The following is a 25,816-nucleotide window of genomic DNA, read 5'->3' as shown; positions in this document are numbered from 1 at the left end:
CTGATGGTTGTGTTGTGCGTCCCACACACTTCATCAAGGATTAGATTGGTTAAACTATCAATCAACATTACAACAACGTCCAGAACTTGTGTCAAGCGTACCTCACACAAGCTGGGCTGTTCACATTCACGCTCCAATCGTTTACATGTATTATGAGAGATCAAGATGCACATCAACTTCATCCCCACTCTAATCAACATGAGGACCATATCCCTCATCATCAAGACAGCCACATGTTGCATATGCAAGGGAAGGGTCTACAAATTCTCTAGTGGCATCTGCTTCTCCTCAAGGCTGAAGACCTTTGCAGAGTCTGCCTAGTTCCGGATTTCTTGGGGACGTAGATGCAACATGCATGCTGTTTCTTGCCCTTTGGTTTGATTCTTTCTCAAAGAAATTCATCAATATCTTCACGGTATTATTAACATCCCTTGTTGGAGCTCAGACAACCTACAATTACATGCAATCCAACCTGATTCACACCAATGGATTTGTGTAGGTCTCCCATGCTAGGCAACAACCATATATCAGGACATTGAAAAGCACATGAAAGATGTCGTATACCTACTCTTGGAGCTCATAATTAGACCTGCAGGGAGGGTGTGCCAGGTTGTTGAATGCGACTGTATAATTGCATGAGTTTGTAGAGTGTAGGACTTCAATTTGGTTTCAATGGCTAGGCATGCAAGGTTGTCGACCTTGGCTTGATGAACGAGGAAGTAGAGGAGGTCAGGTTGGAGCTAGGAGGATGGTACATGTGTAGTTGAAAAACTTAAATTTGAAGATGCCCGCCTACTAACTCTCATATGTGTCCTCTATATAACTCCTCCACAACTGAAACCCATACTAGCTGCTGACTCAAGATATCCTTGACAAGTAAAGATACATTATGGCTTGAGACGGAATGCTGCACAGAAATTAAGTCGGTATTGCATAGGCAAAGCTTCCAAGACCACTCTACACAGTGAGCAGGAAGGCAACAACAAGCAAAGATGGCTTTTGTGGCTCGCTTTTGTGTGAAACAAAAATTTGAGTTTGTTGTGGATAGAGCGAGGTTTGACATGACCTGCAGGTGATTACTTGCACCTGCATGCACGATGGTGGTCTCGACGTGAGCCATAATGTATTGTTGGTTGTTCGCTCAGTCATGAACTTGATCAGGCCACCCGCATGTTGCGACAGTGAGATGAAGCCAAGTGCTTCTTATCTCCAGATAAAGCCCAAGAAGATTGAGGGCATCTGCTTGCCCTTCATGATTAGAGAGATGTACCTCTTCTTTCCATCATGCAGTGGATGGAGAATAATAGCACCTCATCATACCATAGCCTGCAAACCTCTTGTCGCTGTGTGGAATGTCCAAGCCCCTATCTAGGGCACCCTCAAGGCTCCAAAAACCCTATAATTCCCAATAGAGATTCTCACATCTCACGAGGCCGACATCTACAAGGGCTCTGAAAGGATGTCACTAGTCCCCAACTTGCAATCTTCCCCAGAGGCCTCCACATTTTGAACATACTTGACCTCGTTCAGCTCAAAATGCTTCAATACCCTGCGAGTAAGTAGAAGCCCATTTCAGTGAGCCGCAACATAGTTTGTCAGTTTGTTAAGCCCATAATGAGGCAGCGCATGAGAGTAGGTTGTTGCCCAGACAACATCACCTGCAGCTTGGTAGGCTGGTAGCTAGAGTGTCATACATTATTTGTGCAATAATGTACTTATTTGTACGACTAACACCTTACACTCTTGATGGGCATTAAAGAGAACAGATAGATCTACTCCAAAGTACGGATCATTAACTCCTTCACCAGGTGCCCAAGATTTGTGACGGGTACACACTTCTCTTCTTCCTCCTTGCGAGGTCCTCTCTTTGGTCCCCTCCTATCTCCTTGACCCCTATCGCCTCTTCCACCCACGACCATTAAACCTCTCTCTCTCTCTCTCTCTCTCTGTGTGTGTGTGTGTGTGTGTGTGTGTGTGTGTGTGTGTGTGTGTGTGTGTGTGTGTGTGTGTGTGTGTGTGTGTGTGTGTGTGTGTGTGTGTGTCAATGTGTGCGCACACATGCATGTGTGTGTGTGTGTGTGTGTGTAAAAGGTATCCCTTGTTGGGCTTCCTTGCAGCCTACAGGACACTTTAATCTGTTGAAGTGCTTTCACTTTGTTGTGTCCATCTTCACGTTGCAACCTGCTGCAACATCCCACCAACAGTGTAGGATACCTAGTCATGGCATCGGAACCTGCAATAGCATCCCACCAACAGCGCATGATACCTGGTCGTTGCGCTGAAGATGGGGGGAGAGAGACATCGCGCGCTCATGTGAGAGAGAGAGAGAGAGAGAGAGAGAGAGAGAGAGAGAGAGAGAGAGAGAGAGAGAGAGAGAGAGAGAGAGAGAGAGAGAGAGAGAGAGAGAGAGAGAGAGAGATGCTTGAATACGAGCACGAATCGACACACATGTTTTTGGATCTTCTTGGCCACGATGATATAAGACAGAGTTATGTAGATGCAAGACCTTTCTAATGCTCCAAGATTGGCTGTAAATATGACAATTATGTCTCTTAATTAGTGATAAATCTTTCTGAAGCCAAAGACATTTTGGTAGCTAACAACAACACAATTTTATGCTCTTTTGTAATGCCTACCTAATGTCATTCATTACACTTTGCATGGATGTTGATACTCGAGAAGAGTGTGGCCAGAATCTATAGAGCATCGTGTTGGGGTATAAAGCCCAATGTGGTCGCCCAGGTAAGTGGGCGGGCCGCCAGGTATGTACACATATTCTTTTGTAAAAACCTAATAAGAACTCAATATGCTCTACACATTACAGTAGAGTGAGTTCACCATATCATCGCGCTCTTCTTCTCGCACTCTCTCTTGCGTCGCACTTCCGCTCGTACTCCTTCAACTGGTATCAGAGCTCAGATCGATGCTCGAGGCAGTATCTGCAGGTAGCCAGAGTCACCTGCACAGATTGGAGTGAGATTCGACAGGCGAAGACATGGCCCCAAATCTTGTGGGAGAATCCGAAGGGCTTGGTGTTCTCAGAATTTCATTCTGAGGTCATCTCGGCCACCGTTCGGCTTCGACAAAGTTCTGCGCAGGCCATTTTCGACTAGGTGGTCTCAGCGGGCTACGACTGCAGGTGTTGAGGATATCGGCACTCCCAGAGTGCTGATTTGTGGTTGTCTACACATTGAAGGACAGCTCACAGTTCTTGGAGGCGTGTCACATACGACACGGACGCATCTACACACAGATTGTAGGCGACATCCACTAGTTCATCAGGTAGCTTGTGTTTGCTGCTTGATATTCCAGATTTCATCCTGACATTGCAGGTACTTTCACATGGGATGTATTGTCAGAGATGATGTATGTCTGTTGAGGGTTGGTGGTTGTGAGTCACGCAGCAAACAACCGCCGCAGCGGTTACAACATACAGTGGGAAGTTTGTGGATGTATGACTTTGTGGGAAGTCTATGTATTGTCAGATTTACTGCAGCCTTTGTTGAGGGTCAAGTGAGGTTTTATTGAGCTGGGGGATTCTCGAATGTTGAGATCCTTTCGATGATACAGGTCTTGGAGCGATCCCTCGAGCACCCTTAGATAGGCAGCTAGGATGTATTGACTGTGAGTTAGACAGTTGGGATTGCATCTTTGCTTTACTGCCGTTGAGGCATTGTCGCAGTCTATGCTTACAGGACAGTGACAGGACAGTGAGAGACAGTATAGGTGCAAGACAGATTTACCCACAGCTTACAGTGTTAGAGAGACAGTGGTTTTTTTTGAGCTGTTTTTGGTCTGTTTTTTAGTACACCAGAGCCATTTTACAAAGGAGACTCTAATTTATACAGAATCTGAAGCTTTCTTGGTTCATTTGACAGGTTGATATTGGTTCAGAGGTCAGTTTACAGGGGAAACTCTGTCGAATTTTTCCCTGGAACGTAAACTACTGTGAAGCGTAGCTATGGCTGGATCACAGGACACTGCTCTTTACAATATCAAGAAGCTGGATGGAACCAATTTCCCATTGTGGAAGAAGCAGATTTGGCACGTGTTGGTACAAAAGAAGCAGATAAAACCTATAAAGCTCAAGGGGATAAAACCAGAAGATATGGACGAAGATGAATGGAGCGAAATGGATGAATTGGCACTTTCTACCATTATGCTGACTTTGGCAGAAAGCGTTTACTTCAATGTAGCAGACGAGATGTCAGCTTATCAAGCATGGTTAAAGCTGAGTGATCTTTATGAGAAGCAGAGTGCTGCTTCACAGGTATACTGGCTTAAGAAGCTTGTTGACTTGAAGATGAAAGAAGGGACACCTATGTCCAATCATCTGAATGAATTCAACACCATCTACAGTCAGTTGTCAGCTCAAGGTGTCAAGTTTGATGAACCTGTTAGAGCTATGTTCCTGTTGATCACATTGCCAAAAAGTGGGACACTTTTCGCACAGCTTTGAGTAATTCTGCACCTCCAGATGGTTTGAACATAGCAGGTGTAGAAGGAAGTCTGCTTACTGAAGAAACCAATAAAAAGACAATGGACAAAGGCAAAAGAACAGCCTTAGTTGTCAGGGGAAGGACCAAAGAAAAGTACAAAGGTGGAAAGAGGAATCAGTCTCGTAGCAAGTCTCGCAGTGCTAAAGGCAAGAGTGACATAGAATGCTACCATTGTGGCAAGAAGGGTCACATGAAAAGAGACTGCATAGAATGGAAAGCAGAAAAAGGCAAAGAGAAAGCTGAAGACCATGGTGAGAAGAACAAGTCCTTAGTGAAGATTCAAGAAATAAATGTGACAAACACTGTTGCAGAGGATGACAGTCTAGTGTCAGGAGACATCTACTTCTTGAAGAATACAATGGACTCAACTCTTCTTACAACATCTGATGGAAATGCACTGAGTGACTGGATTATAGACTCAGGGGCATCACTTTATGTGTCTCCAAACAAGGAGTGGTTTACCTCTTATGTGACCACTAAAGATCATGTTCGGCTAGGCAATGGGCAGACATGTGAGATCTTAGGTGTTGGAGATGTTCAATTGAAGTTTCAGAATGGCTCTTCTTTCACGCTGAAGAATGTGAGACATGTTCCCGCAATTACAAAGAGCTTGATCAGCATAGGTTTACTTGATGATGCTGGCTACGTCACCACTTTTGGACAGAACATGTGGAAGATATCCAAGGGTTCTATGATAGTAGCACATGGAGTAAAGTCTGGAGGACTTTACATGATTTATGTATCAAATATCTCTAAAAATGTAATCAATGTAACCGAACAGCCGAACGTTTCTTTGTGGCATAGCCGGTTAGACATATGTCCAAGAAGGGAATGGAAATCTTGTCTCGTTCTGGTTATTTGCCTGGCTTGTCATTTAATGATTTTGAATTCTGTGAACATTGTTTGTATGGTAAGCAAACACAGCAGCCACATAAGCATAGAAGCAGTAGAAGAGATACACAGTTGGCACTTGTTCATAGTGATTTGTGTGGACCTATGCCTAACCTATCTCTAGGGGGAGCTTCTTACTTTATGACATTTATAGATGATTACTCGAGGAAAGTATGGGTTTACTTTCTCAAGCACAAGGATGAAGCGTTAAGTGTTTTCAAAACTTTTGTGACACTTGTGGAGAATCAGAGTGGCAAGAAGCTTAAATGCTTACATACTGACAATGGTGGAGAGTATGTTTCAAAGGCCTTTCAGGACTTGTGTGAGTCAAAAGGTATAAAACGTGAACTTACTGCTCCTTATAATCCTCCTCAAAATGGTGTTGCTGAGAGGATGAATAGGACCATACAAGAGAAGGTCAGAAGTATGTTGTCTAATGCACAACTGCCAAATGGGTTTTGGGCTGAAGCTGTATCAATAGCTGTTCATCTTATAAATAGATCTCCTAGCAAGGTTTTGTAGAAGGATTTAGTGGCAGAGATGGTATGGTCAGGCAAGGTGCCCTCATACAAGCATCTCAGAGTCTTTGGCTGTGAGGCATATACTCACATTGCAAAGGAATTTAGGAACAAACTTTAGCCAAAGAGTAGAAAGTGCATCTTTCTAGGCTATGGTAATTTTGGTGAGATGGGGTACAGACTTTGGGATCCCGAATTCAGAAAGGTTATCCGCAGCAAATGTGCACTTTAATGAATCCAAATATCATTCTAAACCAAAGAGGGTTGAGGAGATTAGAAGAGTTGTCTTCCAAGAAGATGGACCTGCACGTGCAAGACAAAATGTCAGGGCTCAAGAGGAGCAAGGACATGATAGATTGGAACCACAGGTTGTGGCTGAGCCTGAGCCACCTATTGTGCGTAGATCTGGATGTATCACGCGACCTCCTGATAGGTTTGTTCCATCTATGAACTCTGTCCTGTTGACTGATTGCAATGAGCCTTCATGTTACAAGGAAGCAGTGCAAATGAAGGACTCCGGGAATTGGCAATTGGCCATGCAGTCAGAGATGACAGCTCTGCATAAAAACCAGACATGGAAGCTAGTTAAATTACGACAGGGCAGAAAGGCTCTACCTTGTAAATGGGCTTACAGGTATAAGATCACCGCTCATGATAGTCAGCTAAAGTACAAAGCAAGGCTTGTTGCCAAGGGCTTTAAGCAAGAACAAGGCATTGACATTGATGAAGTCTTCTCTCCGGTGGTCAAGATGACTACATTGAGATGCTTTCTTACATTGGTTGCCATATTAGATTTGGTGTTGCACCAAATGGATGTCAAAACAGCGTTCTTGCATGGTGATTTAGATGTGGAAATTTACATACAGTAGCCAGAAGGGTTTGTTGAGAAAGGCAAGGAAGACTTGGTATGCCAGTTGTTAAAGAGTCTTTATGGCTTAAAACAAGCACCGAGGGCATGGTACCATAAGTTCCACAAGTTTATGCTTTCTCAAGGCTACAAATGTAATGGAATTGGCCTATTTAACTTGAGAGTAGCGGAAATTAATGAGAGTACTTTTGAGAAATAACTTTGTGAGCATAACGGGTGAACATATTTGAAGATAGCAACATAATCATAGCAATTAGTTAACTTGGCATGAACAATACTTTTGCAAGAGAGAGAATTTAGAGAACATGACAACAATTGAGGACCGGATTTAGGTGGAGATGGTCCCCCCTCCAATAGGCATTTGTATTATGACTTCTCCCATTAAGAGAGACTTGTTACAATACAGTCTTTGTGTTCCTTGTGACCTAGGTGATGCAATGAAGATGGAAAGCTTCATGCATCACAAACATAACATAAAATTGAAAAAAGCTTTAACTATCCCAAGCCTCAGTCCCAAGACCTCAAACACCTTCGAAGGTGGAGAGAGCTAGCAGGGAATGAGGGTAGGGAAGAGGAAGAAGAAACATTTCGTAGGAGAAAGAATTAGTTCCTCACTTATCATACTCTTGTTGCTAGCATACATAATAGCATAGTAATGAAGAAGAAGGAGATGGCAAGCTTAAGCATTGAAGCATGGCTCTTGGTTGGATTTGCACTCCATAGCCAAGAGTGTTGGTGTAGGCTCTCAACCTCTACTTGCTTGGAGAGGGAGCTCTTGCACTTTGCATAGTACACAATGAGAGTGCTTGTGAGTGTGGGTGGGTGAGTATACCCCTCAAGCAAGCCCCCTCCTTGCTAGGTCGACCCCCCTTTCTAGCTCATAATTGAAGCTCATTGGCTCTTGCCAAGCCTAGCCAATTACATGCTTGGTCCATTTCTAGCATTAGGTGTAGGCTTGGGACAAGTGTCCCCCTTTCCCCTTTGAGAGAGAGGACTTGATAAATGCAAAAACAATTAGATAATTCAAGTAATTTATCATTGGACCCCTTTGAAGCTTAGCCAATAGGCTTCAAGCAACACATGAAGGTAACATGGGTAGGGACCTGACATGTGTCCTTGCTGCCTCTTCAAGTTGGGGCTTCCCTTGTGTGTGTGAGTGTGTGTTCTCTATCTAATCCCTAGGAAAAGGGCTCGCCCCCCCTCTTGTAGGGATGCTTTTGACTTTAGGTGTTCAAGCACCTTACTCACCAAGCATGACAAAGCACTTGAACTAGGGGGTATTCCCACAAGCATCTCAGGCAAGCATGTCAAGGCACCTCAAGCACCTTAATCAAGCGGCAAGTCAAGCACCTCAAGCACCTTAATCAAGCACCTCAAGCAGGACAAGCACCTCAAGCACGACAAGCACCTCAAGCAGGACAAGCACCTCGAGCTTGGGCCGGGTTCCCACCTCAAGCTCAGCCCTAGCTTACCTAAGGTCAAAGGACTTTTACACACATTATTGGAGGTCTTCAATGAAGCTAACCCTAAGGTCTTATGCTCCATTGGTTAGCCTTGCTCTTTGATAGACCATCTCCCATTTGGGCCCCTTTACCATTGGCCCCGTGTTGAGATAGATCTATAAGCACATATCTATATCTTAACACTTGTTCCTGTTTATCCTCCCACATTAAGTGATCAATTTAATATGAGAAAATCATTTGGGTTGGTTAGATATCAGATTTTATGACATTACCTCTCTCTTGAAATCATAGTCGTCCTCGACTATGAGGTAGAAGAGATAAAGCCTTAGTCATTAGTCAATCGTACTTAGCGGGTAGAGGATCCCTTTTTTACCCTACGACATCTTTCCAAGATGGATGACTAATCCATTTGGTGATTGGGAGACATAGCTGCCGCAAGCATGTTTGCTCTTTAGTCCATTTCATTCTCCCAAAGTAGAGTGACAAATTCTACTTGGTGTTTGAGAGACGTCGTCATCACAAACATGATTCTAAGCATGCATACTAGTTAAATTTGTGCACAAGTAAAAAGAGGACTAGTCTTATAAGACAAAAACATGAGTCATTTAAAAGAAATTTGTACATTTGCTTACTCTAATGTAGCATTGTAAGCATTGACAAGGTTCATACTATCCTTAAGCTGTACTCCTTGCATCCATCTAGCATCTTCAAAAGGATAATTTTTGAACTTAATAAGATACCGTCGGATAATCTTACCATGTCGTAGTACCTTGTCTTCATGCTGAAGGATAGCTTCGGGTTGTAGCACCTCTTCTTGGTCTTCAACTTCGGGACGGTCTTCAATAATTGGTTCAGTTGGTGGCTCTCCTTTGTAGGGCTTAAGTAGACTTACATGAAAGGCATTGTGTATAAGCCAATGGTTGGGCAACTTGAGTTGATAAGCCGTCTCATTGATGGGCTTCAAGATTTGGAAAGGACCATAGTATCTTTTTGCTAGTTTAGCATAATACTTTTGATGGCCCGTAGGAATTTTGCCCGTTGTTTGCCTTAATCGAGCCTTAGGAAACTTGAGTAAGACCCAATCATTTTCTTTGAACATTAAGGCTCTTATGTGCTTATCAGCAGCAGCTTTTTGCCTTTGTTGAGAGATGGATATAGCCTCCCTAATCTTTTGAAAGGATTCTTGTAGGTCACGGCTATACTCATCGGCGGCGAAGATCTTCCCATGTACTTTGAGTAGCAAGGGACTTTTAGGTCTTCCCTCAATGATCTCAAAAGGTGCTTTTCCCGTAGAAGTATGTATAGTATTATTGTAAGCATACTCTACAAGAGGTAAGTACTTTTCCCATTGTGAGCGTTGATCTACTTCGGTAACATACGTCTTGAGTAGATCGAGTATCGTAAGATTGGCTATCTCACTTTGGCCATCCGTTTGTGGGTGATAGGCCGAAGAGAAATTCAATCTTGTTCCTAGATTTTCAAAGAGACCTTTCTAGAAATTACTGGTCATTCTAGGATCTCTATCTGACACGATGGATGTGGGTAATCCATGGTGCTTGAAAATCTGAGATATGAAGAGAGTTGCCATTTGATGTGCCTTACTAGTCTTTTTGACAGGAATAAAATGTGCTTTCTTGCTAAACCTGTCGACTATTGTCCATATTCCTGTATTCCCATGAATAGACTTGGGTAATCCAAAGATGAAATCCATGGATATACTCTCCCATGGTGAACTTGGAATAGGCAATGTCTGGAGTAATCCAGGTTGCTTCCCTCTATCATACTTGGTCTTTTGGCATACTACACATTTTGATACATACTCTTGTATGTCTACTTTCATGGTAGGCCAATAGAAGTACATCTCTACTCCTCGGAGAGTAGGTTGAATACCTCTATGCCCCGCATATGGAGGAGCATGGTATTCATACATAACTTTCTCACGAAGGGAATGGGTAACACATAGCCTATTGCCATGGAGAAGATAACCATCCTTCAAGGTGAATGGTTCCTCTTTCTTCCCCAAAGCAAGGGCTGACATTATGTCTCTAAAGTCAGGGTCAATAGCATACTCATCTATCATAGAGGATAGATCATTGTGAGTAGCTATAGACACCGCATTAACTTTTGGTCGTCGTGAAAGTGCATCGGCTACTTGATTGTGCTTACTAGCTATGTGAGCAATATGGAAATTAAATTGCGAAAGAAAATTTGCCCACCTCATTTGTTTGTCGGAAAGCTTGGTTTGCGTCATGAAATACTTGAGACTTTGGTGGTCGGTTCGTAGGATAAATGGAGTCCCCAATAGGTAGTGCTTCCATGTGTCTAGGGCGTGTAGAACAGCTAAAAGCTCTTTCTCATAAATGCCCAAGACTCGTTCATCAATATTGAGCCTTCGGCTCTCATATGCTATGGCATGCCCTTCTTGAAGCAAAACTACTCCAAGGCAATCACCACAAGCATCACATTGGACCTCAAATGGCTTTGAGACATCCGGAAGCACGAGGACTGGTTGGGAAGTAAGCTTATCTTTGAGATTTTCAAAAGAATTTTGCTCCTTAGCAGTCCATACAAACTTAACGTTCTTCTTAGTTAAGTCGTGTAGTGGTCCTGCTACTTGAGAGAATTTTGCTATGAAGCGTCTATAGTATGCACACATACCAACAAAGCTTCTTAGCTCATGTAGATTTCTTGGGTTAGGCCATGCTTTTATTACTTCTAACTTTGATGGATCCATTTGGATACCATTTTTAGAGATAATATGACCTAGGTATTGAATCTCTTGAAGGAAGAATTCGCTTTTCTTTTGGTTGAGATAAAGCTTGTTCTCCCTCAATGCTTGAAAAATCACTTGGAGATGTTGCTTATGTTCCTCCATAGACTTGGAGTAGATGATGATATCATCAAAGAACACTCCAGTGAATTTACGATATGGTCTAAAAATTTTCTCCATCAAACGATTGAACGTAGCTGGTGCATTAGTCAACCCAAAAGGCATGACTAGATATTCATAAAGACCAAACATTGTGCGAAACGCGGTCTTTAAGATATCTTCATCCACTATCCTTATTTGATGATAGCCACTCTTAAGGTCAATCCTACTGAAGTAGGTAGAGCCTTGTAGCTTATCAAACAGATCTTCTACCCGAGGTACGGGAAATCTGTTTTTGATAGTGATATGGTTTAGTGCTCGATAGTCCACACATATACGGTATGTACCATCTTTCTTTTGCACTAAAAGGACTGGGGAACAAAAGGGAGAGGAACTAGGCCTCACCATCCCTTTGTCTACCAGCTCTTGTACTTGCCTCATGATCTCCTCTTGTTGATCTTGTGAGACTCGATAAGGAGGCTTGTTAGGAGGTGAGCTTCCAGGAAGGAGCTCAATACGATGGTCATCATCCCCTCGTTTTGGAGGTAAGTCCATAGGGATATCATCGATGAACACATCTTGGAATCCTTTTAGAAAATTAGACAAGTCTAACTCTTCTTGATTCCCATTATTTACATTTGATGAAACATTAGTATCTTTTAGAGACTCTTTGACAAAAATCATGAACGCAGAAACTGAGCTCTTCATTGACTTATCAAAAGCAAGAGGATTTACAAGTGGAATAGTGCGACCACGCTCACTAGCATCTATATACATATTCTTTCCCCTGTAGGTGAAGTAGATTTTTCTTTCAGGGAACTTCATGTTGGCAGCCATGCGATCAAACCATGGTGCCCCTAGGATAACATCTTGATGTTGGAGAGGAGAGATGAAGAAGTCTTCTTTGTCGACATAGCTTTGGACATGAAGCCTCAACTTCCCAATCAAGGGAGTAACGAAGGCTTGTTGTCCCTTGAAAGCTGCATCAACCACTACTATATCTCCCATCTCAAAAGCTTGAATGCCCAACTTGGTGGTCAACTCCATTGATATGAAGTTGAGAGTAGAGCCAGGGTCAAACAAGATGAAGGCATCATGCTCTCTTACCTTTCCCTAAGCATAGGAGAGTGATGATCCTTTGCAATAAGCATCCTCTTTTGGAGCTTCGATGGTGGAAGCCCTAGGAGTCTCATTGCGAGTATTCTTCTTGGGACAAGAACGATAGCCGTGTCCTTGCTCCCCACACTTGAAACACTTATGGTCCTTGCGAAAAGCTTCAAGCTCTTCAGGAGAATGTTTGTTTTTACCTTTGTAAACTCCCTTCTCCTTGGACCGATTGTTGTTGTTATTGGAAGTGACTTAGGAATTATTTTGAGCATTGGTTTTTCCCTTTGCATCATTTTTGTCTTTGTTTTCCATGGGCTTGACATTACGTCTAGCCCCTTGATGGAAATTGATGCGTGAAGCAACCATGGTGTGATGGATTACTTCGGTAATAGTAGCAGGCCGTTGAGAGTTGATGTATTCGGCCATCTCTTCAGGTAATCCCGCACAGAATTGTTGCCTTTGCTCGGCAAAATCTATCTTTTGAAAGACAGTAGCCTTGAGATGTAAATCCCAAAACTTGTCTACATATTTGTGGATAGACTCATGGGAGAGAAGCTTCAAGCTGCGCCATTCGGTAAGCACTTTGTCCTTTGCATCGCTTGCAAGGAATTGCTTCATGATGGAAACTCGTAGAGTTTTCCATCTCTTTGGGGCTTCACCATTTCCACGAAGGCTAGCCCACCATTGACGAGCTGATTTTTGGAAGTGCATAGCTACATGGCGTAGCTTGGAGGACTCTGTGAAGCCCTCATCTCCAAAGGCCGCATCAAATTGCTGGATGAAGGCCAACACTTTGTCGGTAGCACCGAAGGTGCCATCATAGGTGAGAAAAGAGATACTCTTTCCTCCCTCCTTGAACTTCTTGCAAGGAATTGCTTCATGATGGAAACTCGTAGAGTTTTCCATCTCTTTGGGGCTTCACCATTTCCACGAAGGCTAGCCCACCATTGACGAGCTGATTTTTGGAAGTGCATAGCTACATGGCGTAGCTTGGAGGACTCTGTGAAGCCCTCATCTCCAAAGGCCGCATCAAATTGTTGGATGAAGGCCAACACTTTGTCGGTAGCACCGAAGGTGCCATCATAGGTGAGAAAAGAGATACTCTTTCCTCCCTCCTTGAACTTCTTTAGCTTTTGTGACCTTCGCCATGCAGGAAATGATTTGCGATGTCCTCCCCTCTTGTATTCTCTAGGAGAATAGCCATAGCTTTTGTCAAAAGAGGAGGAAGGTGAAGAAGAAGGAGAACAGGGTGACCTCTTCCTAACCCTTTTCTTCCTTTGTTTCCTCTCTTGCCTTTCAAAGTGACGAGGAGAAGGACTATGTGTTGATCTTTTCCTCTTGGGAGGAGTAGGCGATCGTCTAGACCGCCGTCTTCGTGGAGCCACATCTTCAGAGGAACTTAGACTTTCATTGCTTTCTTGCTCTTTGGATTCCTCCTCTCGAATGGGAGAGAGTCTTCTTTTGGGGGTCTTCAAGAGGCCTCCTAAGCTCTCTCTCCTCTTGGAGAGGAAGGGAAATTCCATAAGCACGAAGTTGTTGAGTAACTTCGGCTTGCAAAGCAGGGTTGCCCATAGCTTGATGCAACCTAGTGACGAGATAATTCACAAACATGGGAGCATCATCATTAGCACCTTCATGTGCAAAATCAAAGTTATCAATGTTCATTCTACTCTCTTGATTATTGTCAGCCATGTTAACAAAATTTATGTATGTACTTAGTGTATGCTTTGGCAATTCAAAACCTTAGTTGCCACTCCTCTTAGCCTTTGAAAATCGGCTCTTAAGTATCTACACCCATGGCTCAAAGTGGTTAATTATAGAGAGTAGAGGAGTAGGTCTAACATAGCAGAGTTGCCAAGGGTTAGCTCCTTTCGGACTTCTTATGGCTCAATAATGGTAAAGCCGTAGGCAAGTCTAGAAAGACTCCATTATTAAGTCCAAAGCTCCCGAGGTGTGCACCATCCCCCACATAGTGGACTCAACAAACCCGATAATAAATCCCAGATCCACTTACCCTATTATAATTAACAACATCAACCATTTATAGGCTACTTAAGGACCTCTCTTCTTAAGCAAGAAAAGAGAAACCAAATGCTCTAATACCAATGTAATGGAATTGGCCTATTTAACTTGAGAGTAGCGGAAATTAATGAGAGTACTTTTGAGAAATAACTTTGTGAGCATACCGGGTGAACATATTTGAAGATAGCAACATAATCATAGCAATTAGTTAACTTGGCATGAACAATACTTTTGCAAGAGAGAGAATTTAGAGAACATGACAACAATTGAGGACCGGATTTAGGTGGAGCCGGTCCCCCCTCCAATAGGCATTTGTATGATGACTTCTCCCATTAAGAGAGACTTGTTACAATACAGTCTTTGTGTTCCTTGTGACCTAGGTGATGCAATGAAGATGGAAAGCTTCATGCATCACAAACATAACATAAAATTGAAGAAAGCTTTAACTATCCCAAGCCTCAGTCCCAAGACCTCAAACACCTTCGAAGGTGGAGAGAGCTAGCAGGGAATGAGGGTAGGGAAGAGGAAGAAGAAACATTTCGTAGGAGAAAGAATTAGTTCCTCACTTATCATACTCTTGTTGCTAGCATACATAATAGCATAGTAATGAAGAAGAAGGAGATGGCAAGCTTAAGCATTGAAGCATGGCTCTTGGTTGGATTTGCACTCCATAGCCACGAGTGTTGGTGTAGGCTCTCAACCTCTACTTGCTTGGAGAGGGAGCTCTTGCACTTTGCATAGTACACAATGAGAGTGCTTGTGAGTGTGGGTGGGTGAGTATACCCCTCAAGAAAGCCCCCTCCTTGCTAGGTCGACCACCCCTTCTAGCTCATAATTGAAGCTCATTGGCTCTTGCCAAGCCCAGCCAATCACAAGCTTGGGCCATTTCTAGCATTAGGTGTAGGCTTGGGACAAGTGTCCCTCTTTCCCCTTTGAGAGAGAGGACTTGATAAATGCAAAAACAATTAGATAATTCAAGTAATTTATCATTGGACCCCTTTGAAGCTTAGCCAATAGGCTTCAAGCAACACATGAAGGTAACATGGGTAGGGACCTGACATGTGTCCTTGCTGCCTCTTCAAGTTGGGGCTTCCCTTGTGTGTGTGAGTGTGTGTTCTCTATCTAATCCCTAGGAAAAGGGCTCGCCCCCCCTCTTGTAGGGATGCTTTTGACTTTAGGTGTTCAAGCACCTTACTCACCAAGCATGACAAAGCACTTGAACTAGGGGGTATTCCCACAAGCATCTCAGGCAAGCATGTCAAGGCACCTCAAGCACCTTAACCAAGCGGCAAGTCAAGCACCTCAAGCACGACAAGCACCTCAAGCAGGACAAGCACCTTGAGCTTGTGCCGGGTTCCCACCTCAAGCTCAGCCCTAGCTTACCTAAGGTCAAAGGACTTTTACACACATTATTGGAGGTCTTCAATGAAGCTAACCCTAAGGTCTTATGCTCCATTGGTTAGCCTTGCTCTTTGATAGACCATCTCCCATTTGGGCCCCTTTACCATTGGCCCCGTGTTGAGATAGATCTATAAGCACATATCTATATCTTAACACTTGTTCCCGTTTATTCTCCCACATTAAGTGATCAATTTAATATGAGAAAATCATTTGGGTTGGTTAGATTTCAGATTTTATGACAACAAATGTAGTGATTTCGATCACTGTCTATATACAAAGAAGGCTAAGGATGGCAAGTGGCTGATCCTTATTTTGTATGTGGATGACATGTTGATTGCTGGCAAGCACTTAGAAGAAGTTTCAGCTTTGAAGTCAAAGATGGAAAAATCGTTTGACATGAAAGACATGGGTGAGGCAAGTCATATACTTGGTATGCGCATTGAGAGAGACAGATCAAAGAAGTTGATTTGGTTATCTCAAACAGAGTATATTGACAAGGTTTTGCAACGTTTCAATATGGAGAAGGGAAAGGCATTGAGTGTTCCATTGCCACCATATGTGAAACTTAGCATACAAGATTGTCTTGTGTCTGAGGAAGAATAGGCTGAAATGGATAAGATTCCATATGCGTCTGCAGTGGGTAGTTTGATGTATGCAATGATTGCTACTCGCCCAGACATTGCATTTGCAGTGGGAGTAGTAAGTCGATACATGTCAAACCCAGGCAAGAAACATTGGGAGGCAGTGAAAGGAATATTGAGATACCTGAAAGCTACAAAGAGTATGCGTATATTCTATGGGAGTCAAGAGCTAAGTGTAAAGGGTTTTACAGACTCAGATTATGCAGGTGACTTAGACAACCGAAGGTCTACATCAGGGTATGTCTTTACATTGGTTGGTGGAGCAGTATCATGGCGTTCTAGATTACAAGATTGTGTTACTCAGTCTACTACAGAGGCTGAATATGTTGCAACATCAGAGGCATGCAAAGAATCAATTTGGCTTAATCGACTAGTAACAGATTTGGGAATCAAAGAAGAGATGCCTGTGTTATATTGTGATAGTCAAAGTGCTATACAATTGGCTCGCAATCCAGTTTATCACTCAAAGACAAAGCATGTGGATGTGAAGTATCATTTCATCAGGGAAATGCTCGAGGATAAGCAACTTCAGCTTGTCAAAGTTCACACCACAGAAAATCCTGTTGATCTACTTACAAAAGGACTTCCCTCAGAGAGCTTTGCGCATTTTTGCAAGCAGTTAGGTGTAGGGTAGTACATCACTTCTCTACATCTCTTGTATATTAGCTTGTATAGTAGCTTCTCTCACACTTAAAGTACCACATTGGACTTCAAGTGGGAGGTTGTTGGGGTATAAAGCCCAATGTGGTCGCCCAGGTAAGTGGGCGGACCGCCAGGTATGTACACATATTCTTTTGTAAAAACCTAATAAGAACTCACTATGCTCTACACATTACAGTAGAGCGAGTTCACCATATTGTCGTGATCTTCTTCTCGCACTCTCTCTCACGTCGCACTTCCGCTTGTACTCCTTCACATCGCCTCCAAGTGGTCTGGCCCCCTGCATTCACAAATTACTGGGGCTAATGTAGATGCCGAAGGCGTTGCATAAATGCACAAAGGAGACACAAAGTTGGGGTAGACTACAACGGTCCCAACACCACCAGTGGGGGATAGGGCTATGTAGTGAGTGGCCCGCAATGAGGAGGAAGAGGGAGGGGTTCTCTACTGATAGGAGCGTAAGAGGAGAGGGTAGTGCTTGGATGTGCTAGGAAACTTGTGAAGCCGATAACCATGCTCTATGGGCAGCATGCGCCCATGTGGAAGCACTACACTGCAAAGGCATCACGGTGAAGGACCCGATCATCCACACCATTGATGATGGTGTCTAGGTGATGGAGCGGGATCTGATAGATGGCCTTAAGCACATTGCTGGCATAGTCTCTCATGGCCACATGGTTGTCAACATCGCTAGAAAAGATCAGTCTCACCCCCTCTACCATTCTTGACATGTACTCTGACAGGGCGCCCTTCTTGCTACCAATTTAGCTCATGCATGATTTCAGAGTGAAGATCTCGTAAGCCATGCCATTCCATGACACCACTGCAGCCCTACCCATCTCCATCACCTTTCTAGGTGGGAGAGCTATGCTTTCACTGTGCACAATATTGAAGGAAATGTTGACATTAATTGTCACAAAGATGGTATCCCACCCACCCGAAATTCCAAAGAGACCAAACCTCATGGAGGGGCAAATGTACGTGGAGATGGAGGCCTGCGTCTTGCGTGCCGTGAACCTGGGCAGTGATGCCATCCACAGTGAAGACAAGAAATTTGTGGCCATGATGGTCCAGGTGGCGATGGAGGGTGCTCTTGGCCCCCAAAAAAGGAAGTGGAAGGCCACTTGATGAAGGAGGAGGGGGTAAGAGAAACAGTTAAATGTAAGAGAGGGGAAGGTGAGATGGTTCCATGAGGAGAAGAGGAAGTGCACGTTGCTACAGAAGGGAGATTGAGAAATAGAGGAGGCGCAATGGTAGAGGACAGCAAAGCGTGCATGTGGAGGAAGTGCACAGAGCAGGGAAGAAGCTATGGCTATGGCTAGCAAGGGAGGGAGCATGGTCTTTCTCGCTACCCACGACGGGCCACGAATAGCTCTTGCTAGAGGCAGGTACTTTGAAGTTTGAGAATGTGCCTTTCTCGCACGCTTGCAGGCTGCCTCTTTTACCTCCAATTCAATTCATGTCTCCCACTTACTGTTGTTATTACCATCGGTTGAATATAACCTCATCGTGAGAGTACATTCATTTTAATCCACCAACAATATTTCTTTGCTTCTACATAAGCACCATAAATATTTTTATTCCACAAAGAAAGGAAGTCCAAAAGAAAATCAGTGGGTTATTGTGGATCAATGGGAAAGTGAGCCTTTGCCCTTTGGGAAGGCCAAAAATCGAGGCCACTACTCCCACAACTTGAAAAAAATCTTCCACAAATTCTGATGATTGTTTTATTATTGAGAGTATCACCCAATTCCACCCACAAATAAAGACTGCATTGTAATGGAAATGGCCTATGAACTTTGAGAATAGCGGAATTAAGAGAATTAGAGAGAGCATTTTTGTGAGATTACTTTGAAAACATAGAGGGTGAACTTAATTGATGGTAGCAACATAAACATAGTACTTAATTAACTTGGCATGAATAATAATTTTGCAACAGAGAGTATTAGAGAACATGACAATAGTTGAGGACCGGATTTTTTTGGAGCCGGTCCCCCCTCCAAAAGGCGTTTGTATTATAGATTCTCCCATCAAGAGAGACTTGATACAATACAATCTGTGTGCTCCTTGTGACCTAGGTGATGCAATGAAGATAGAAAGATTCATGCATCACAAGCATAACATAAACTTTGCAAAAAGCATTAACTATCCCAAGCCTCAGTCCCAAGGCCTCAAACAACTTCGAAGGTGGAGAGAGCTAGCAGGGAATGAGGGTAGGGAAGAGGAAGAAGAATCATCCATAGGAGAAAGAAATAGTTCCTCACTTATCATCACTCTTCTTGCTTAGAATAGCATAATAGCATAGTAATGAAGATGAAGAAGATGGAAAGCTTAAGCATTGAAGCATGGCTCTTGGTTGGATTTGCATTCCATAGCCAAGAGGGTTTGTGTAGGCTCTCCACTTCTCAACAAGCTTGGAGAAGGAGATGGAGCTCTTGCACTTTGCACTCCACACAATGAGAGAATGTGTGTGTGTGTGTGCGTGGGAGAGTATAATCCCTCTCTCTCTCTCTCTCTCTCTCTCTCTCTCTCTCTCTCTCTCTTTTCCATATTATTTAATTATATTATTTGGACATGTGTCCTCTTTTTCCTCTTTGAGAGAAAGAACTTAACTATTTATTTTTATGCGTCTAAATTTTCATTGGACCCCTTTAAGGCCTATCCAATAGGATTGAAGCACATCATGAGGGACACATGTGGAGGATTTTGACATGTGTCTTTTATGCTTCTTAAGTCATTTGGTTTGAATTGAACACTTCAAGCACTTAGTCAATTAAGCATGGAAACCATTTATGCCTCTTGAGAGTTTATCTTTGAATTGAACACTTCAAGAACCTTAGTCATTTAAGCATGATAATCACCTCAAGCTTGGGCAAGGTTCCCACAAACACTTTAAGCACTTTAGTTAGCAAGCTGACAAGCACCTCATGCTTGGGTAGGATTCCCACCTCAAGTTAGCCCTAGCTTGTCTAAGGTCAAAGGACTTTTTAACACTAACTTTTGGAGATGTTTGACGAAGCTAACCCTAAGGTTTTTAAGCTCCATTAGGTAGCATTACTCTTTAACAGACCATTTGTCATTTGGACCCCTTTAGCCTTGGCCCCGTGTTGAGACAGATCCATAAGCACATGTCTATATTCTAACCCTTGTTCCTGTTTATTCTCCCACATTAAATGATCAGCTTAATATGAGAAAATCATTTGGGTTGGTTGGATATTAGATTTTATGACATTACCTCTCTCTTGAAATCATAGCCGTCCTTGATTATGAGGTAGAAGAGATAAAGTCTTAGTCATTAGTCTACGTTTCTTAGCGAGTAGAGAATCCTTTTCACCCTACAACATCATTCCAGAATGGATGACTAGTCTATATGGTGCTTGGGAGACTTAGCTGCTGCAAGCATGTCTGATTTTTAGTCCATATCATACTCCCACAGTAGAGTGACAAATTCTACTTGGTGTTTGAGTGACGTCATCATCACAAACATGATTCTAAGCATGCATACTATTTAAATTTGTGCACAAAAGAGGATTAGTCTCATAAGACAAAACAATTGTTCATTTAGAAATCATTTACATTTGCTTACTCTAGTGTATCATTGTAAGCATTGACAAGGTTCATACTATCCTTAAGCTGTATTCCTTGCATCCATCTTCCATCTTCAAAATGATGCCTTTTGAACTTAATAAGATACCGTCGGATAATCTTACAATGCCCTAGTACCTTGTCTTCATGCCGAAGGATAGCTTTGGGTTGTAGCACCTCTTCTTAGTCTTCGATTTCTAGAGGGTCTTCAATAATTGGTTCTCTTGGTGGCTCTCCTTTGTAGGGCTTAAGTAGGCTCACATGAAAAGCATTGTGTATGAGCCAATGGTTGGGAAACTTGAGTTGATAATCCATGTCATTGATTGCCTTCAAGATTTGAAAGGGACCATAGTATCTTTTTGCTCATTTAGCATAATACTTTTGATGGCCTGTAGGATTTTTGCCTGTCGTTTGCCTCAATCGAGCCTTGGGAAACTTAAGTAAGACCCAATCATTTTCTTTGAACGTTAAGGCCCTTCTATGCTTGTCAGCAACAATTTTTTGCCTTTGTTGAGAGATGGATATAGCCTCCTTAACCTTTTGAAAAGATTCTTGTAGGTCACGGCTATACTCATCAGCAACGAATATCTTCCCATGTACTTTAAGTAGCAAGGGACTTTTAGGTCTTCCCTCTATGATCTCAAAAGGTGCTTTTCCTGTAGTAGTATGGACAGTATTATTGTATGCATACTCTACAAGGGGTAATTACTTCTCCCATTGTGATCGTTGATCTACTTCTCTAACATAAGTCTTTAGTAGATCGAGTATCGTAAGATTGGCTATCTCACTTTGGCCATCCGTTTGTGGGTGGTAGACCAAAGAGAAATTCAATCTTGTACCTAGATTTTCAAAGAGAGCTTTCCAGAAAATACTAGTCATTCTAGGATCTCTATTTGACACGATGGATGTTGGTAATCCATGGTGTTTGAAAATCTGAGATATGAAGATGGTTGCCATTTGGTGTGCCTTAATAGTCTTTTTGACAAGAATAAAGTGTGCTTGCTTGCTAAACCTATCGACTATTGTCCATATTCTCGTATTTCCATGGATAGACTTGGGTAATCCAAAGATAAAATCCATGGATATTGTAGAACAGCTAAAAGTTCTTTCTCATAAATGCCCAAGACCCGTTCATCCATATTGAACCTTTGGCTCTCATATGCTACGGCATGCCCTTCTTGAAGAAAGACTGCTCCAAGGCAATCACCACAAGCATCACATTGGACCTCAAATGGCTTTGAGAGATCCGGAAGCATGAGGACTGGTTGAGAGGTAAGCTTCTCTTTGAGCTTGTCAAAAGTATTTTTCTCCTTAGCAGTCCATGAATACTTAACGTTCTTCTCTGTTAAGTCATGTAATGGTCCTGCTATTTGAGAAAATTTTGCTATGAATTGTCTATAGTATGCACACATACCGATAAATCTTCTTAGCTCATGTAGATTCCTTGGATTAGGCCATGCTTTTATTACCTCTAACTTTGATGGATCCATACGGATACCATCTTGACAAATAATATGACCTAAGTATTGAATATCTTGAAGGAAAAAATCGCTTTTCTTTTGGTTGAGAAAAAGCTTGTTCTCCCTCAATGCTTGAAAAATCACTTGGAGATGTTGCTTGTGTTCCTCCAAGGACTTGGAGTAGATGATGATATCATTAAAGAACACTCCAGTGAACTTGCGACAGGGTCTAAATTTTTTCTTTATTAAACGATTGAATGTGGCTGGTGCATTGGTCAAGCCAAAAGGCATGACTAAATATTCATAAAGACCAAACGTTGTACGAAACGCGGTCTTTAGGATATCTTCATCCACTATCCTTATTTGATGATAGCCACTTTTAAGGTCTATCCTATTGAAGTAGGTAGAGCCTTGTAGGTTATCAAACAGACCTTCTACTCGAGGTACGAAAAATCTGTTTTTGATAGTGATATGGTTTAGTGCTCGATAATCCACACACATACGGTATGTACCATCTTTCTTTTGCACTAAAAGGACTGGAGAACAAAAGAGAGAGGAGCTAGGCCTCACCATCCCTTTGTCTACCAATTCTTGTACTTGCCTCATGATCTCCTAATGTTGAGCTTGGGAAACTCGATAAGGAGGCTTGTTAGGCAGTGAGTTTCCTGGTAGTAGCTCAATTCGATGGTCATCATCCCCTTGTTTTGGAGGTAATTCCATAGGGATATCATCGATGAAAACATCTTGGAATCTATTTAGAAAAGTAGACAAGTCTAGCTCTTGTTGATTCCTACCATTTTCATTTGATAAATCATTAGCCTCATTAGTGGATTCTTTGACAAAAATCATGTACACAAAAATAGAGCTTTTCATTGACTTATCAAAAGCTGGTGAATTTACAAGTGGTATAGTATGACCTAACTCATTAGCATCTATATATGTGTTCTTTCCCCTGTAGGTGAAGTAGATTCTCCTTTCAAGAAACTTCATGGTTACAGCCATGCGATCAAACCATGGCGGCCCTAGGATAGCATCCTCATGTTGGAGAGGAGAGATGAAAAAGTCTTCTTTGTCGACATAGCTTTAAACATGAAGCCTCAACTTCCCAATCAAGGGAGTAACGGAGGCTTGTTGTCCATTGAAAGCTGTGTCAGCCGTTACAATATCTCCCATCTCAAAAGCTTGAATGCCCAAGTTGGTGGCCAATTCCATTGATATGAATTTGTCAGTAAAGCTAGGGTCAAACAAGATGAAGGCATCATGCTCCCTTACCTTTTCCCAAGCATAGGAGAGAGATGATCCTTTGCAATGAGCATCCTCTTTTGGAGCTTCGATGGTGGAAGCCCAGGAGTCTCATTGTGATCATTTTTCTTGGGGCAAGAATGATAGCCATGTCCTTGCTCCCCACACTTAAAACACTTATGATCCTTGCAAAAAGGTTCAATCCCTTCATGAGAGAGTTTGTTTTTACCTTTGTAAACTCCCTTCTCCTTGGACCTATTGTTGTTGTTGCTGTTATTGTAGAAAGTGCCTTGGGAAGAATTTTGGGCATTGGTTTTTCCCTTTCCATCATTTTTGTCTTTGTTTTCCATGGGTTTGACATTCCATCTAGCCCCTTGTTGGAAATTGATGCGAGAAGAAACCATGGTGTGGTGGATTACTTTGGTGATAGAACCAGGCCGTTGGGAGTTGACATACTCGGCCATTTCTTCATGGAATCCCACAAAAAATTGTTGCTTTTGCTCGGCGAAGTCTATCTTTTGGAAGACAGTAGCCTTGAGATGTAAATTTCAAAACTTGTCCACATATTTGTGAATAGATTCATGTGAGAGAAGCTTCAAACTGCGCCATTTGGTAAGTACTTTGTCCTTTGCCTCGCTTGCAAGGAATTGCTTCATGATGGAAACTCGTAGAGTTTTCCATGTCTTTGGGGTTTCACCGTTTCCACTAAGGCTAGCCCACCATTGACGAGCCAATTTTTGGAAGTGCATAGCTACATGGTGTAGCTTGGACGACTCTGTGAAGCCCTCGTCTTCAAATGCAACATCAAATTGTTGGATGAAGGTCAATACTTTGTTGGTGGCACCAAAGGTGCCATCATAGGTGGGAAAAGAGATACTTTTTCCTCCCTCTTTGAACTTCTTGAGCTTTTGTGATCTTCGCCATGCAAGGTATGATTTTCGATGTCCTCTTCTCTTGTATTCTGTAGGAGAATAGCCATAGCTATCGTCGGGAGAGGAGGAAGGTGAAGAAGAAGGAGAAGAAGGTGACCTCTTTCTTGACGTTTTCTTCCTTTGTTTCCTCTCTTCCCTTTCGGAGTGACGAGGAGAAGGACTGTGTGTTGACTGTTTCTTCATGGGAGGAGTTGCCAATCATCTAGACCGCCGTCTTCGTGGAGCCACATCTTCAGAGGAACTTAGGGATTCATTACTTTCTTGTTCTTTGAATTCCTCCTCTCGTATGGGAGAGAGTCTTCTTTTGGGGGTCTCATCAAGAGGCCTCCTAAGCTCTGTCTCCTCTTGGAGAGGAAGGGAAATCCCATAAGCACGAGGTTGTTGAGTAACTTCGGCTTGCAAAGTAGGGTTGCCCATAGCTTGATGCAACCTAGTAACAAGATAATTGTTAAACATGGGGGCATCATCATTAGCACCTTCATGTGCAAAATCAAAGTTATTAATGTCCATTCTACTCTCTTGGTTATTGTTAGCCATGCTAATTATACTTATGTATTTACTTAGTGTATTCTTTGGCAATTCAAAACCTTAGTTGCTACTCCTCTTAGCCTTTGAAAATAAGTACTTAAGTATCTACACCCACAACTCGAATTGGTTAATTATAGAGAGTAGTGGGGTAGGTCTTACATAAAAGAATTGCCGAGGGATAGCTTCTTTCAGACTTCTTATGGCTCAATAATGGTAAAGCCGTAGGCAAGTCTAAAAAGATCCCATTATTAAGACCAAAGCTCCCGAGGTGTGCACCATATCCCACATAGTGGGCTCAACAAAACCGGTAATAGATCCCAGTCCCACTTACCCTAATATAATTAACAAAATCAACCATTAATAGGCTACTTAAGGACCTCTCTTCTTAAGCAAGAAAAGAGAAACCAAACGCTCTGATACCAATGTAATGGAAATGGCCTATGAACTTTGAGAATAGCGGAATTAAGAGAATTAGAGTGAGCATTTTTGTGAGATTACTTTGAGAACATAGAGGGTGAACTTGGCATGAACAATACTTTTACATTAGAGAACGTGACAATAGTTGAGGACTGGATTTATTTGGAGATGATCCTTTCTCCAAAATGCGTTTGTATTATAGATTCTCCCATCAAGAGAGACTTGATACAATACAATATATGTGTTCCTTGTGACCTATGTGATGCAATGAAGATAGAAAGATTCATGCATCACAAGCATAACATAAACTTTGCAAAAACATTAACTATCCCAAGCCTTAGTCCTTAGGCCTCAAACACCTTTGAAGGTGGAGAGAGCTAGCGGGGAATGAGGGTAGGGAAGAGGAAGAAGAATCATCCATAGGAGAAAGCAATAGCTCCTCACTTATCATCACTCTTCTTGCTTAGCATAGCATAATAGCATAGGAATGAAGATGAAGAAGATGGCAAGCTTAAGCATTGAAGCATGGCTCTTGGTTGGATTTGCATTCCATAGCCAAGAGTGTTGGTGTAGGCTCTGCACTTCTCAACAAGCTTCAATGCTTAAATATATATATATATATATATATATATATATATATATATATATATATATATATATATATATATATATATATATATATATATGTTTCAAGCTGTGATGATTTCATTCTA

At 42.4% G+C, this 25,816-nt stretch overlaps 1 pseudogene; it reads right to left on the bottom strand.

Annotated features, from left to right (window-relative positions):
• Positions 1–1,440: 1,440 nt before the first annotated feature.
• Positions 1,441–17,661, bottom strand: LOC147429309 (uncharacterized; annotated as a pseudogene).
• Positions 17,662–25,816: the final 8,155 nt, after the last annotated feature.

The sequence above is a fragment of the Adiantum capillus-veneris genome, chromosome 22 (genome assembly GCF_014529385.1).
Source record: "Adiantum capillus-veneris isolate H3 chromosome 22, ASM1452938v2, whole genome shotgun sequence".
Taxonomy (NCBI): domain Eukaryota; kingdom Viridiplantae; phylum Streptophyta; class Polypodiopsida; order Polypodiales; family Pteridaceae; genus Adiantum; species Adiantum capillus-veneris.
The sequence above is the reverse complement of the archived record's forward strand: the minus strand, read 5'-3'. Positions and strand labels throughout refer to the sequence as shown.